General features: G+C 34.4%; 2 long non-coding RNA genes across 7 annotated transcripts; one reads left to right on the top strand and one right to left on the bottom strand.

The window, feature by feature from the left end:
- Positions 1–3,535: 3,535 nt before the first annotated feature.
- On the top strand, positions 3,536–6,487 carry LOC113310850. 2 transcript variants are annotated; one of them, XR_003341423.1, is made up of 3 exons: positions 3,543–3,824; positions 5,178–5,723; positions 5,900–6,487. It is a non-coding gene; the product is annotated as an uncharacterized LOC113310850 (long non-coding RNA). The 2 variants fall into 2 exon arrangements; XR_003341422.1 differs by having other exon boundaries at positions 3,536–5,723.
- Positions 6,488–6,932: 445 nt separating this feature from the next.
- On the bottom strand, positions 6,933–11,193 carry LOC113313869. Of its 5 annotated transcripts, none has more exons than XR_003342088.1 (8): positions 11,019–11,193; positions 10,794–10,925; positions 10,405–10,470; positions 10,093–10,268; positions 9,818–9,841; positions 9,034–9,162; positions 8,086–8,215; positions 6,933–7,185 (listed from the first exon to the last, which is right to left on the bottom strand). It is a non-coding gene; the product is annotated as an uncharacterized LOC113313869 (long non-coding RNA). The 5 variants fall into 5 exon arrangements; XR_003342086.1 differs by having other exon boundaries at positions 9,776–9,841; XR_003342085.1 differs by having other exon boundaries at positions 9,034–9,841.
- Positions 11,194–16,281: the final 5,088 nt, after the last annotated feature.

The following is a 16,281-nucleotide window of genomic DNA, read 5'->3' on the forward strand; positions in this document are numbered from 1 at the left end:
AGTAGACAAAAAATTGTCCCCATTCTGCATATCCACAACAAAGAAATCAACCGGAAAGATTAGTTCATTCACTTGCACCAACACGTCTTCCACGAGTCCCTTAGGATATATGTTAGACTTATTAGCTAATTGAATGATAATCCATGTCTCCTTTAAAGGCCCCAGCTTCAAAGAATCATAAACATCGGATGACATCACGCTTATGGAAGCTCCCAAATCAAGAAAAGCACGCTCAAACAGTTTTCACCAATAGTAACTGGCATTGTAAAACCTCTAGGATCTTTACACTTTGCAGGCACTTTCTTTAGCAACATAGCTGAAGCACTTCTCCCACCTGAGTGATCTCCTTAGCAACCAACCTCTCTTTCCTTGTGCACAAATCCTTCAGAACCTTGGCATACCTGGGTACCGTTCTGATGGCCTCAATAAATGGAATGTTGATATGCACCTTGCTGAAAATATCCATAATCTCCTTGTCTATAGCTTGCTTCTTTGACTTGGAAAAACGACTAGGAAAAGGAGGTCGTGTGGTAAAAGAAGGAACTGTGTCCTTAGGTTGGCCAGTTGAGGTTGGATTTTCCTTTGGAACAGTTTCCACCTCTACTTCCTCTTCCAAGTCGTGACTAACCTTTTCTTGTTGTTTTGGCTCTTCTGTTTGCTTCCCACTTCTTAGAGTTACAACATTAACATTTGCTCTTGGATTCACAAAAGGTTGTGATGGCAACTTTGCTGAACTCTGTGCTTTTAGTTCATTCATGTCTGTAGCCAACTGTCCAATTTGAGTTTGCAAGTCCTTGATAGCTATATCTTGTTTATGCAGAATTGTATCTTGACGCTGAGCATTTGCATCATCATTTTCATCATCTCCTCTAAACTAGAACTCTGAGTCTGTTGTTGAGGCTGAGGTGGAGGTTGTGGTCGGAATTGTTGTTGTTGAAAACCACTCTGTCGCCCATAAGGATTAGGAGCTGCAGCTTGCTGATTTGCATAACTGAAATTTGGGTGATCTTTCCAACCTGGATTATAAGTATTAGAGTAGGGATCATACCTTGGCCTCTGATTAGTGAACACAGCATTCACCTGTTCAGACTCTTCTTCATAAGAAGGAATAATCACTGTTGTCATTCGTTGTACTACCTTCTCTATGTTGTTCATCCGTTGCTGTGACTGTGCAGACTCTCCCATTTCGCTAACTCTTATGACATTAGAGTTGTTTCTGGTGTAGAATTGTTGAGCATTGGAAGCCATATTCTCAATCAAACTGGTTGCCTGCGAGATTTTCTTCCCAGTAAGTGAATCACCGGCAGCCGCATCAATCAAATTCCTTTGTTATGGAAGTAATCCTTTGTAGAAGTATTGAATGATAAGTGCTGAGGATATATTATGGTGTGGGAAGCTTGCCAACAACCTCTTATACCTCTCCCAATACTCATATAGAGACTCCCCAGACATCTCTAGAATGCCACAAATATTCTTACGAACTGATGTCGCTTTGGAAGCAGGAAAGTATTTCTCCAGAAATAGATTTTTCATCTCATTCCATGTTGTAACACTCTCTGGAGGAAGACAATACAACCATTCTTCTGCTAAGTCTATCAATGAGAATGGGAAGGCTTGTAGCATAGCCATATCTCTGTCTGCGGTTGCATGCCTCAGACTTGTCATCGTGTTCTGGAACTGTTGAAGGTGTCGATTTGGATTATCACCTGGATGTCCCTTGAACTTTGGTAGATGATGAAGTAGATTCGACTTCAGCTCCACTGGGTTAGTGATTGTAATGCACAGTGGTTGCAAATCTAAATATGGAGATGTCAACTCTCCTAGCTTCCTCTCCGGAGGTGGAAGTGGTGGAGGATTTACCTCGTCGTCTGTATTAACCATCTTTACTGTAGAAGGTTCTTGTTGCAACTTTGGACGTGCTTGTAGTACCGTCCCCTTGCGAGTTTGAATTCCGCACCTCTGGTAATTCCAATCCTTTGATGCCAGAGATTAAGCACCTGAAACAAAATTCTCAAAAGCTAAATCAAAAACTAAAAATAAGACTAAAAACAAAAATAAAATAAAAAAAAGAAATAACAACTAAAACTACCGACTGCTCCCCGGCAGCGGCGCCAAAATTTTATGCATGTCGTAGGTGCTCAAATTAATTCACTTATATTCTACTTTACTAATGAATAATATAGCAGTAAATAAGGTTCGTTCCCACGAAGAGCAGGGAGATTTAGTTGTCAAAAAGTGTCACAATGGGGGGGTTTTTGTTTTAGATTGTAAACAAAGTAAATAAAGCAATTGAAAATAATTAAGATTGAAAGAAATATGGAGAGAGATGATCGAAGAATCCTTCTTCGTTACTAAACCGTCAATGAGTTAATATATTCATCAATTCATCATTAATCATAGATTATTATCAATTGTGGAATAACAACTAGCGCATTGCTATCCCCTAAAGTCTTTGGTCACTGAATACCGAAGGGCTCGAATATCAGATTCTATTCGTCCAAGCCACCAAGTATTAGCGCACTCAAGATGTAACTTGGTCGAATGATTTATGTTTTATGACTTAGGTTAATCTTAGCAGTTAGACTCTTAGCGCAAGGTCCACTTTCTAATGTTGTTCTACACGCGATTGCTCCACAGAATCCCTCTGCAAGGTCTCACGTTTTCTACTTGTGTATGGGTTATTCAACAATGACACAGATATCCTAACCCTTTACTAGCAATAAATCAATCAACAAACTACTAAAGTTGGCCACCTAGAGCAATCAGTTAATCAATCATAGACATTCATTAAAGTAGAAACAAACAATAATCATATGAAGAACTCAAAATAGATGCATATATTAATCCAAATCAAGTCTAACACTTAGAATTCATCCTCAATCAATTGTGGGTTTAGCTACTCGTGATACTAATAAAACCCATGAATTTCATATGATAAAATGGTAAAGAAATAGTTACGGTGATGAAAATGGCTCCAAACCCTAGCTTTTCTTCCTTGTGTTCTTCTCTCCAAAACTTGATAAAAGATTATTTGATTGAAATATCTCTTATATGGCTGTCCAAATTGTGGTTGTGCCCATGCACCAAATCCCGATCGAGTGGTTGCCAAAACTAGCGAAAATTCCAAATATCACACGCCCCAAATTCGTGGTCGTGCATAGAGTGGCTGAAATAGCCAAGTGGGCTCATGTACGAAACTGGACAGGCCCAGCCCAAAGCACCTTAGCCTGTCAGTCTGCCAGAACTGACAAGCATATATATATATCTTTTCTCCCATTTCCACGGCCAGGTGTATATCCGTGAAATATATTTTTCCCTGGAATTTTTATTTACTCCGTCAGTATCACAGACACTAAAGCCAACGGTGGGAATTAAGTGTTTCACCCTCTCCTCACTCTCTCTTACTCTCTTGGCCTTGGGCTTGAAGTAAATTTAATTTTTTTGAGCCCAGTTGAGAGAGAGGGCCATCAGAAAAAATGTCGAGGTCATGGGAATAATTCAGTTGCTGATTTCTTCCACGGAAAAATAATTATACCAAAAATAGCCTTCTCAGTTTTAGTTTTGAGAAACAAATTGAAAGAGAGAACGAGAGAAATAAATCGAGATCCGGAGAAAGAGAAAGATCGAATGAGAAAATGATTGCAGTGTTGATTTCCGGGTTTTCAACTTTTGATCTAAATCGATTGAGAGAGAAATAAACACCAGATTTTTAGATTTTTAATTCAATTTAATGGGCTCAAAATGAATCTCTTCATGAGCATCTCTTCAAGCTTAGTTCAAAAAAAATTGGTTCGATCTTCAACTCGGAATGCATGCCAAACAGGGTTTGATTCTCACTTTTTGTGTTTTAATTCTTATTTTTTTCCTTCTCGAAATTTCGCTCGCAGTTTTCGTCTATTTTTATCGGAAATAGTTATCATTGTTATTCAAATTTTTATTGTTAACAATAGGCTTTAAATGAAATACTCAAAGAAATGTTTAATTTCTGAGTTCAATCTTTAATTAAGAAAAACTAATTCGTTGCAACTTTCAATTTGAGGTAATCTGTGTTACTTTTGAATGGATCCATAACATTTTTGCACTGGTTATGTTCACACTGCACAATTTGAACAAGCAATCAGATTATTTGATCTTTTGCAGATCTGCTTGTTCTGGTTTGGGTGGATTATAACTTGGTAAAAAAACTTCATATCTCTACAAGCATCACTAAATGTTTAATCCGTGTAGAAAATCTTTACACATTCAAACTGGGTAGAAATTCTGCACACATTCAATCTGTGTAGGAAATCTGCACACGTTCAATATGTGCCGAAAATATGCATGTTCAATCTAATGATATGTTTTAATTTTTGTACATCACTGGAAACATGATAAATCTTTAATCTTTGTACATATTGCTTGTATTGTGAATGCTATATATTTCATTTTTATTCATCATACTTAAGTTCATTCCACAAATGCACTGTATATAGCAAATTATGCACTTTAATCTGGAGATGTTGCTAACCAAAACCAACAAACTAGTTTTGTTAGATCGGTTGGTTGGTCTATGTAGGTCTCTGGATGCGGTTTATGGAACCAGAGATATTGAATTACCATTGGTGCAGTAAATTCAGTTTACTAATTCTTGCAAATATTTGTTTATGGAGACGGAAATGTTGCACTTAACACTACATCTATGGTAACTGGGACTGTCGATGTTAATCCAGTAACTACAATATCGAGTACTAATAAGATAGATATGAACTTGAGATGTGGTGATTTCGGTAAGGCACGGAGACATTTTGATCAGATGTCATGTGGGAATCATTGGTTATGTTCAAATTGCACAATTTGAATGAGCAATCGGATTGTTTGATCTTTTACAGACCTATTCTAGTGAATTTTTTACACAATTTGTCTGATTGTCCTTGTTTGGGTGCATCATATCTTGGTAAAAAAGTTCATACTTTACAATTTGTCTGGTAGATAAGCATTGCATCAGCACCGGATATCCATATGCAATCGTAAAGACTGCTCCTTATCGTTACACTGTTAAGGCATTTTCCTGTGGAGGCAGTATTCACATTTTTCATGTGCAGGAAATACATACACTTTCTCCCGTGATGGAAATATACACACTTTTTGATGTTATATTTGTATCTTCTTTTTTGAATTTCTTTCTTTTATTTTTATAGTGTGCTTCGTTCGCCACGACAACTTGTAAATGGAGATTCCATGCTTCATCCATCCAAGGTAACCTGGATCTGTTTGAAATTAAAATATTTCACAAAGAGCACACATGTGGAGCTGGTACTGCTGATTCTCGCAAATTTAAATGCAAGCGTAAGTTTGTACAAAGTGTCATAATGGACGATATAAGACACGATCTACACGAAGAAGGCTTCTGATATCAAAAGTATCTTTGAATTAGATTATGGGATAGATTTAACTTACCATCAAGCTTATTCTGGTCTTGAGTATGGAAAGCAAGTTTTATGGGGAGATGATATTAAGTCATATTCAGACTTTCAATGGTATGTGGATGTTGTGAAGAAGTATAATCCTGGTAGTGAAGTTGTCCTTGAAGTTGATAAAGTCTCCAAGAAGTTTGAGAGATTTTTTTATAGCTTCTATACATGGCTTTAACTTCTGTCGTCCTATGATAATCATTGATGCTACCTTTCTTGTCGGGAAACACAAGGGTGCACTATTGGTAGCTGTGGGGAAGGATGCTAATCAAGGTATGTTTTTTTGTTCTTTTTTTGCTATATATATGTTTATGTGGATATACTATTCACACTGTTTTTTTTTCCTGAAAATATATAGGGCCTGTGCAGTTATTATGTACATTTTTAGGTGAATCTTTCAATACCTTAACAATGTAAAAAGAGTTCACACTATTTTTTTGAAAATATAGGGCCTATGCATTTTTGGGAATGCGTTATGGAGAAAAGAGTTCTAGTGTTGCCGAATCTTTCAATAGTTTTATAAAAAATGACAAGGGTCTTCCACATTCTTATTTAGCGGAACAAATTCGGGTTCATCTTATGGAATGGATCATGTATAAAAGGAAGAAAGAATTTCAAAATTGGAAATCATATCTTACACCAAGAATGGAATACATACTTAAGACCATTAAGGATGTTGGTAGAAGCTACAGGGTTAAGCAAGCAGGGGAGGGCTTGTTCGAGGTGTATACGTTAGCTCCTCCAAAGAAGCATTTAGTAGAGTTGTATGCTATGAGTTGTACTTGTCGAAGATGGGATGTTAACGGATTCCCATGTTCCCATGGTCGAAGAAGAGGATATGGATTGAGAAAATACTTTGGCTTATAAGTGAATTTTTTTACTTTGAACTACATTTTTATACAGTTTTTATGGGTTCTGAGATGCTACATTTATCTTTTTTACACAAATTATTATGTTAGTTTTTTTTTCATGTTATTAGACTGCATTGGTTTTTATCTTGAGAAGGAATAAATTTATTATAGACTGCATTGGTTTTTTTCTTGAGAAGGAATAAATTTATTATAGACTGCATTGGTTTTTATGTCAAGGTATTATGTGAAGAAACTCTTCACATATATTTTTTATGTGCTGGGGTCATGCACAGTTTTTTTGTTCTCAGTTATTTTGGATAGTTATCGAAGAAACTATTTGTGATCAAATAAAAACTGAACCTAACAACTTAAAACCAGCTTGAAAAGTATCTTCAACTCTTTTTAAAATCAAATCTTTTTAACTTTCTTATATCCATAACTATTTTTGCAGAAATATACTCTGTGCAGAAATTACCCACACGTTTTATTCTGCCCAGATATTAAGTGTGTAGCAAAGATAAAATAGAACAGTCATACATATGAACATGATTTCAAGGTTAATGTTGATAAAGAGAAAAAACCTTTAGTAGTTTGAAGATATATAGTAATAATCTGAACATAAGATGTCTTATTAAGATATATATAGTAACAATCTGAAAATAAGTGAGTAACTTGAAAGATGTTGTTGCAGTTATTCCATGCAATTTTCTTCTTTTCAACTTTCTGCAGGGGTGGTTGCAGTGAGTAACTTGAAAGCTATTGTTTCCCTCTTCATGGCACAAGGATATCATGATCTTCTTCACACTAGAGGTCATATTTGATATTGGTAATGAAACTGCGTGTTTCAATGCTGTTTGCATGGTATCTTTGTGTTGGACAAAAAACTGAAAAGAATTTCATAAAATAACTTGGTAGCAAGTACGATATGAATTCATTATGCATTCATTTCAAAATTAATAATTTTGCAGATATGTATTCAAAAAATTTAAGCTGTGTAGAAAACATACACATATTTTATATTGTGCAGACATCATGCACCCGTTTATCCTGAATTCAATCTATATATAAAATAATGTACAAGAGCTTAAGCGTATGAATCTGAACAACGGGTACAAATTAACTAAAATTCATTGTGTGAAGACATTACTCGCACCAATTTTTGGTGTAGATACTATTCACACAAATATTTTTTTTGGACATATCAACATGAAACCTAGTAGCATATACATAAAGACAAATTCAGCAAAAACATATGAGCTTTAACGTATCAACATGAAACCTAACACTAATAAACATGAGCTTAAGCATATGAATCTACACAGCAAGTACAAATTAACTAAAATGTATTCTGTGAAGACATTATTCACAGAATGTTTTGGTGCAGATACCATTCACACAAATGTTTTTCTGCTGAAATATAGACGTATCAATATGAAACCTAGTAGCATATACATAGATATAGATTCAGCTTAAAACATGCAGACAAATTCAACTTAAAAGTATGAGCTTTAACATATCAACATGAAACCTAACACTAATACACATGAGCTTAAGCATATGAATTTGCACAACAAGTACAAATTAATTAAACTTTATTTTGTGAAGACATTATTCACACAAATGTTTGGTGCAGATACCACTCACACAAATATTTTATACTCATGCGGAAATTACTGGCTTACTCAGTGACATGCTAACACAATTTTATAGCATTATAAAGTAGGGATTCAATAGAATCAAAACAGTTAAAATCAAATACCTTATACATGTAAAATTATACTTACAACTCAGCGACAACTCTATAGTCTGCTTGTGTGGAGAAAGTATAACACCAGGCCAAGGATGTAGATCATCTCCAACCTATGCATATACCACCTTCCATCCAATGAGGCTTGATTTTGTTTAACGCTTTCACTTCATTCAACAAAAACATAAACCAACAACAAAAATTCAGTGATATTAATAACGAAACACCTAAAAACCCAAATTTGAAGGGTACATCAGAAATAGCAGAGATAAATTAAGTGAGCTTAAGCGTATGAATCTGAACAACGGGTACAAATTAACTAAAATTCATTGTGTGAAGACATTACTCACACCAATTTTTGGTGTAGATACTATTCACACAAATATTTTTTTGGACATATCAACATGAAACCTAGTAGCATATACATAGAAACAAATTCAACTAAAACATATGAGCTTTAACGTATCAACATGAAACCTAACACTAATAAACATGAGCTTAAGCATATGAATCAATATACACAAAAAGTACAAATTAACTAAAATTTATTTTGTGAAGACATTATTCACACAATGTTTTGGTGCAGATACCATTCACACAAATGTTTTTCTGCTGAAATATAGACGTATCCATATGAAACCTAGTAGCATATACATAGAGATAGATTCAGCTTAAAAATACAGACAAATTCAACTTAAAAATATGAGCTTTAACATATCAACGTGAAACGTAACACTAATACACATGAGCTTAAGCATATGAATTTGCACAACTAGTACAAATTAATTAAACTTTATTTTGTGAAGACATTATTCACATAATGTTTTGGTGCAGATACCATTCACGCAAATATTTTATACTCATGCGGCAATTACCGGATTACTCAGTGACATGCTAACACAATTTTATAGCATTATAAAGTAGGGATTCAATAGAATCAAAACAGTTAAAATCGAATACCTCATACATGTAAAATTATACTTACAACTCAGCGACAACTCTATAATCTCCTTGTGCGGAGAAAGTATAACACCAGGCCAAAGATGTAGATCATCTCCAACCTTGCATATACCACCTTCCATCCAATGAGGCTCGATTTTGTCCAACACTTTCACTTAATTCAACCAAAACATAAACCAACAAAAGAAATTCAGTGATATTAATAACGAAACACCTAAAAACCCAAATTTCAAGGGTACATAAGAAATAGCAGAGAGAAATTTAACAATTACTATCTGTTTACCTCAGCAGGCTAGAAATATTTAACACCTTCTTCATAGGTTTTCATTTTTGTGTAGGATATACCCACAAACACCATTGTGTAGGATATATACACACTTTTGATGTTTATATCCACAAACACCCATTTTTGTGTAGGATATATCCACACTAGTTTCTCTATTTACATATATCAAAACACAAATACAACAAAGAAACAAACCAATGATCTATGAGATGGTACAAGGTTCAAATTTAATGCCAGAAATTTCTTCATGACCTGATTATAAATTGATCTATTATGAGTTTGATTCATCTCAACAATTGGGATATTTATCTTAGTGGGAATTAAGTGTTTGGTCCAACACCACCTTTCTTAAACTTCTTATTTTTCAGACTTGCTTCATATGCTTGTACAGAAACAAAATACGACTTTTTAACGTGTCACTCTAATGAAGTAACAACTGATAGAGCACCTAACATTAATTAAAGCACCTAACATTTAGTACCTTCTTCCTTATCAGATTCAATTTGTTTGTTATTACGCTTACCAGATTTCTTCATGTTAATGGCTCCTACAAAAACAAATACATATTATAAGTAACGGTAATTAAAGCAAAAAGAAACCAAACAACTTTATACTATGCAGAGTATCTACACATTCATTATACTATGCAGATTATCAACATAATCAAATTAACTAAAAGATTGATTCAGTGAAGATACTATCCACACTATTTTGTGGAGATAATACTCACACATTACTAGGAAAAAGCATCTAAAAATTAATTTTTGAAGATACAAATTGTGCATAAATACAAATTACCAGTCAGAGAGTCGAGCGAAGCCTGCTCAGTTGCATATAAGAAAGATTGCTTTTTGTTTATATCGCCTGCCAGGAAATACCTTTCTTAGATGATCCAGCAACCAAATCGATTTCTTAATTTTTTTTTGCCAGTACTTTTCTTAGACTTCTACTTTTTGAGCTTGTTTCATATGCTTCTGCGGAAACAAAATACGACTTTTTAGCATGTCACTCTGATATCTAATGAAAATGTGGAGTACAGAAATTAAAAAAATCTATTCTATGTTTGAGTAACATTGAGCATTAAATCCAGAAACATCTAACATTTAGTACCTTCTTCGTCATCAGAATCAATATGTTTCTTGCTACGTTTACCAAATTTCTTCATATTAACGGCTCCTACAAAACAAATACAGATTTTAAGTTACACCGTATATTTTAAGTTACACTAGATTTCTTCAGATTTTAAGTAACAATAGTTAAAGCAACATATGAGCTATAAACAAATAAGTACAATTAGCTAATAATTTATTTGTGAAGATAAAATCCACACTTTATTTTGTGGAGATATTACTCACACATTTCTTAATCTGCAGAAATGAAAACATATCAACATGAAAACCAATTTTTGGAGATTCAAATTTTGAGGATACAAATTTTGCAGAAATACAATTTATAGTCAATACAAAATTAGGTTGTTCTTCATCAAGAAAAACTTATACCTCTTTCATATGATTCAATTTGTGCTTCATTTGATTCAGACAAATCAGTTTGTTCTTCATCGGATTCAATTTCTTGGTCCATTCTTATACGTTTGTTGTTGTTAGGTTTTGATTCTCCAGATTTTGATGCTCCTTCAAAATCAAAATTCAATTTTTAGTCCGTGCAAAAAGTATCAACTAAATCAACTCTATACAAGTAAAGCTTTAAATCAACAGAAATTATACCTTTTTTTTGCATGCAGTACTTTCTTCGATGTCTCTTATTCTTCTAAATCAGAAGAACAATTCGTATTTTTTCTAGGTTTCTCTTTCCCTTTTTTTTTTACGATGATAATCGATTTGACGAAGGAGATGATGAATTTGGTTTTAAATTTTTTAATTTCTTCTCTGAGAGTAGTTATGAAACTGTTTACCAGTTGTGAAACGGGCGGAGAAATGGGGATATAATGATACATAACAGTTGAATTTCATATTTTGTCGAAGGTTATTATGGTAAACTAACTTATAATATTATAATAGGGCCTTCAGGATAATTTACTTAATTATTCTTATGACCCTGGGATCATAAGAGTAAGACCCAAAATATATAGGGTCATAAGAATAATATACTCAAGCCAACCGCCAACGTGAGTTTTTCAACTCCCTGAAATAAATTCCCCTGGATTCTTCTTTTACTCCGGTTATCTCACGTACACTCTGGCCGCCGTGAATTTTTCATTCCCCTGGATTTTCAACTCCAGCCGATACCTCCCGCGTATACCAGGGTCTCCGTGAGAATCAGAATCATCTGAGTCCAAAACTCTATCGACAGCAAAGCACACCAGCTCAACTCCGTCGACACTGCGAACACCTTGTTCTGCTGACACTCTTCTCCACTTCAGTAATCCAATGATCCACTCAAAACAGTATCAATCACCGTTAATGACAGCACTTTATTCTCTCCCTGTAAAATCCATTCAATCTGTTCACTGCCGGCTTCCATTAATCACGAGCAAGCTCAACCATTGTTCTCGGTTTCTCTCAAGACTTCCAGCACTTCAGCAAATGCCAGCAGCAATAAAACTCGGATCGTCTACTTGATCTAAGCTGAACCCATTCTCTCTTAGCTCCACAGTTCGAGCTCATCCTTTCTCAGTCCAACCGATAGTACATCACTGCCATGCTCGATCTCTGCCAATCATCACTGATCACCAATAATCATTACATTGCTGCATTATCTTCCCTTACAGAACAACTCAAACTCCATTCTTCTGAGTTCGACACCTTCATCTCAACATTCATCATCTCCTTCATTCAATGCCACCGCCAAGCTCGAGTTTCATCACCAACTCGACATTCCATAAATCCAGTTCCATAATGGCAGCAACACCGATATCCCATCTTCCATTGCAGACTCAACTTCATTAATGGTAGCAAACCTCTCATTGATCACAAGCATCACCAGATCGATCCAAAACCCAAGACAACCTGATGATCACCATAACCCAAAATATTACCGTTTCCATGGTCATCAGAGTCGCTGCTTTATGCATGTGAAGTAGGGTAGAAGATATAGGTAGCCCCGAGTAAAATAACCGGGTGCCGTTAACAGTTCTGTGCGTTCACAATTCTTGCAACTTTGACTCGCTTCAATCGCCGGTAGATTCTTCATACAATGTCGGATCGACTCCATTCTTTCGCCGTTGGCTTCGTCTTTTCGTCTCCTTCATGTTGATAGCAAGCACTCATACATTTCATTTGGTCTTTGGCCATCCTACGCTTGTAGCTAACTCCTTTTCATGCACATTTAAGTGCCAATTCGCTCCTTTTGGATGATTCACCTAGCAAAACATAAACAAGAGAAAAACAAACTTAATATATAATAATTTGCAAGAATATAAGCAATTACTAGCATGGATTCGACACTAAATATCTGCAAAATATGCACTTAACAGCGAACTCAGTCCGCGAACTGGTGGAAGTTCTCGACCCGAGAAATTCTGCTGGAGTTTGTGAACTCTGTCCGCGAACTTGAGTAGGTTATATCTAAAAACGATGTTTGTGAACTTATTCTTATATAAACTAAGGAATGCAAATTGCAAACCGTGGCTATATAGTTCATGAACCGATTCGAGTGAATCAAATCATTTTTGCTTCAATTGTGTCTTGTGTAGTTACATAAGATTTCCTTGCAATTGAACAACTCTCTAACTAGTTCATTTGAGTCACTTGAACTAGTTATGGTGAAGAAGAATATGGTTGAGATGAAAGTGATCATATGGCTAACCATTTGGTTGACTATTGTTGAACCAACAAATGTACAAGTTTGGGTACGGTTACACAAGCCTAGAAACGTGCATTTCATTTGTGTGTAACAAACTAGTTTTCGATCTAACGGTTGAAAGATATTAGATTGAATCTAATCAGGTTTTCATATAACAGTGAATATTGAATACTTTGTTACCAAGCTAACATTGATTGCAAACCCTGATTTGAAAGACCATATAAGGGGGAACTCTAACAACTTGGAAACCTAATCCCCACACCTTCTGTGTGATACTAGTTGTGCTAAGCTAGAGTTGATTCTCCTTTAACCTTTGGTTTATTCTTCTAAACCAGGTTAACGACTTAAAGACTTCATTGGGATTGTGAAGCCAGACCGATACTACTTTCTTGTAGTTATGTGATTTGATCTTGTTGTTTCTATCGTACGAGTACAATTGTAATAATTGGCTTGAGATTGATATATCCGATAGTCAAGATATAAAAGTAATCACAAACACTTCGTCTCATCGTTTGTGATTCCGCAATATCTTTTTTCGCTGCGTCGATTAAGATTATTGTGAGGTGATTGATATTACTAGGTTGTTCTTCGGGAATATAAGTCTGGTTTATCAATTGGTTCCTATTCACCTTGATTTATCAAAAGACGGAACAAAACTCGTAGGTGTATTCGTGGGAGACGGATTTATCTATTACCGTAGAATTTTCTGTGTGATACAGATTTGTTTATTAAAGTCTTTGACTTTGGATCGTAGCAACTCTTAGTTGTGGGTGAGATCATCTAAGGGAATCAAGTACATAGTATTCTGCTGGGATCAGAGACGTAGGAGCATAACTGTACCTTGGATCAGTGTAAGATTGATTGGGGTTCAACTACAGTCCAGACCGAAGTTAATTTGGAGTAGGTTAGTGTCTGTAGCGGCTTAATACAGTGTGTGTTCAATCTGGACTAGGTCCCTGGGTTTTTCTGCATTTGCGGTTTCCTCGTTAACAAAATTCTGGTGTCTGTGTTATTTCTTTTCCGCATTATATTTTGTTATATAATTTAAATATCACAGGTTGCGCATTGCTCAATCAATTAGAATATCCGACCTTTTGGTTGTTGATTTAAATTGATTGACACTTGGATATTGGTCTTTGGTACCATCCAAGTTATCTCTCTAGTATTTGATAAAGACTCGCAGATTTCTATTTGCTTGAGTATATATCAAATCGAGAGATTGAGATATAAACTCTTTGATATACTTTTTATCTAGATTGAGTCTGACTGTCTAGTTGATTCTCTAGAAAGTATATTGGAGTTTGTCCATACAGATTGCTAAGCGAAATATTGGGTGTGGTTGTTGTTCCCCAACTTTTTCACAATGAGGTAAGAAAACACAGGAATTTGTAACTGGAGGCATTCATTCAGTGTACTATGATAGACAATGAACCACTCTGGACTGAGGCAAAAAAATTTCCGGCAAAAAGAAACATATTTGATATTTTGATTGCTATTTGATAGCCAAGTTTTCACTTTTAGACAAATTTTTTTCTCCTCCTGAAACATTACAATAAATACATGTTTCAACTCATGGAGCAAACCAGCAGTCAAATGCTGAGGTATTGAGTTTCCTGGTTAAAGAAAAATGGAAAAAAAAAAGAAAAAAAAAAGAAGTGTTCAAACCTTTGTCATTCCTGGAAGAAAAAACACATCAAAACGCACCAAAAATAAGTTAAGGTTACAAGATTTTATGATATATAACAGATGTTACTTCGCGGTTACACGACTGATAACACTTTATTTGCATCTATCATCATTATTAAGACAATCAAACAAAAACTTAGGAATTCAGAACATCACTTGAACAAATCTACCAAGCTAAACAACTAAATCAGTCAAATACAAAAAAGTTTCCTGGTGCGCAAAAGAGAGCTACATAATCAAAATACTGATGGCTTCTCTTAAATGTAGCTCACATTTTATTAACCATAGTCCAAAAAATTTAAGTTAAAATGAAAAACCAAAAGTTGAAATGAAAAACCAAACGAGTCTTAGTTTTTTTGTTAGAACAATTAATTTCAGATCTTCTTACTCAAAATCAAAAGAAACTCTGACTTCTTTTTCTTAATCATACTTAAAATTAATTATAATTGTTCTTTTATTATTCTCATAAATTGAGCAATTATATAAACCCTAATTCTTACTTTTTCCCCGAAACAAAATAAACTCTAATTTCTTATATTTTCTAAAATAAATTTTTCTAACCATGATTACATCAAAATTGATCAGGGTGTATATTCTAGTTGTTCCCTTAAAAAAATGACAACAACATCAATCAAAATGGAATTAACTAAGGCTTTAATTCTTTTCCTCGGACCATTCTCCTAGAACTCCATAAACATATCTATAAAAAGAAAAAATCTATAAGATGATATTGTTTCTTCCTAGTCATGATTATGCTAAATTTGATTGTGGGTGTTGATAATTTTAAAAAAAAAAACATTAATTATGTCAAATATCTTACATAAATTTGATTAGATAATTTATTTATTTTTGTTGATGTTGATTTAGAGATTTAATAATTAGGGAAAAATACGGTTTAGTCCAAAATCTCATCCAAATATACTATTTAGTCCACACCCATTAAACTAGGTACAAATTAGTCCTTTATTTATTTGAAATATGGAACGTACATTAATAACCCTTATCATTTACAATTTAGTCCAAATATTTGCAGTTTAGTCCAAAGTTATTTATGATGACATAAAATTAATTAAAAAACAATTTATCTTTCGAACCGCTCGTCTAAAATTCACAAACTTTATATATTTGGAAAGCTCTTTCCTAAATCTACAAAAAGAGTACCCATATGACTATATAATTTATTTATTTTTTTACACTGGTGTACAACTATGTACACATCTGCAAAAATCCAGAAAATCCAAAATAGGCGATACATCCATGAGATGGGATATTAGTATACTACCATGTACACATATACAAAATACAGAAAATCCAATATCCACACCTGCAAAACAGGCAACATATCAGTGAGTTGGGACGATATATAGTATACAACTATATACACATCTACAAAAATCCTAAAATCCAACATTCATACCAACTAAACATGACATATATTCATGAGACAGGACAATGGTGTACAACTATGTACACGTATACAAAATCCAGAAATTCCAACATTTATACTCACAAAGCAAGCCATATATTCATGATACAAGG

This window comes from Papaver somniferum, chromosome 9, assembly GCF_003573695.1.
Source record: "Papaver somniferum cultivar HN1 chromosome 9, ASM357369v1, whole genome shotgun sequence".
NCBI classification, from domain to species: domain Eukaryota; kingdom Viridiplantae; phylum Streptophyta; class Magnoliopsida; order Ranunculales; family Papaveraceae; genus Papaver; species Papaver somniferum.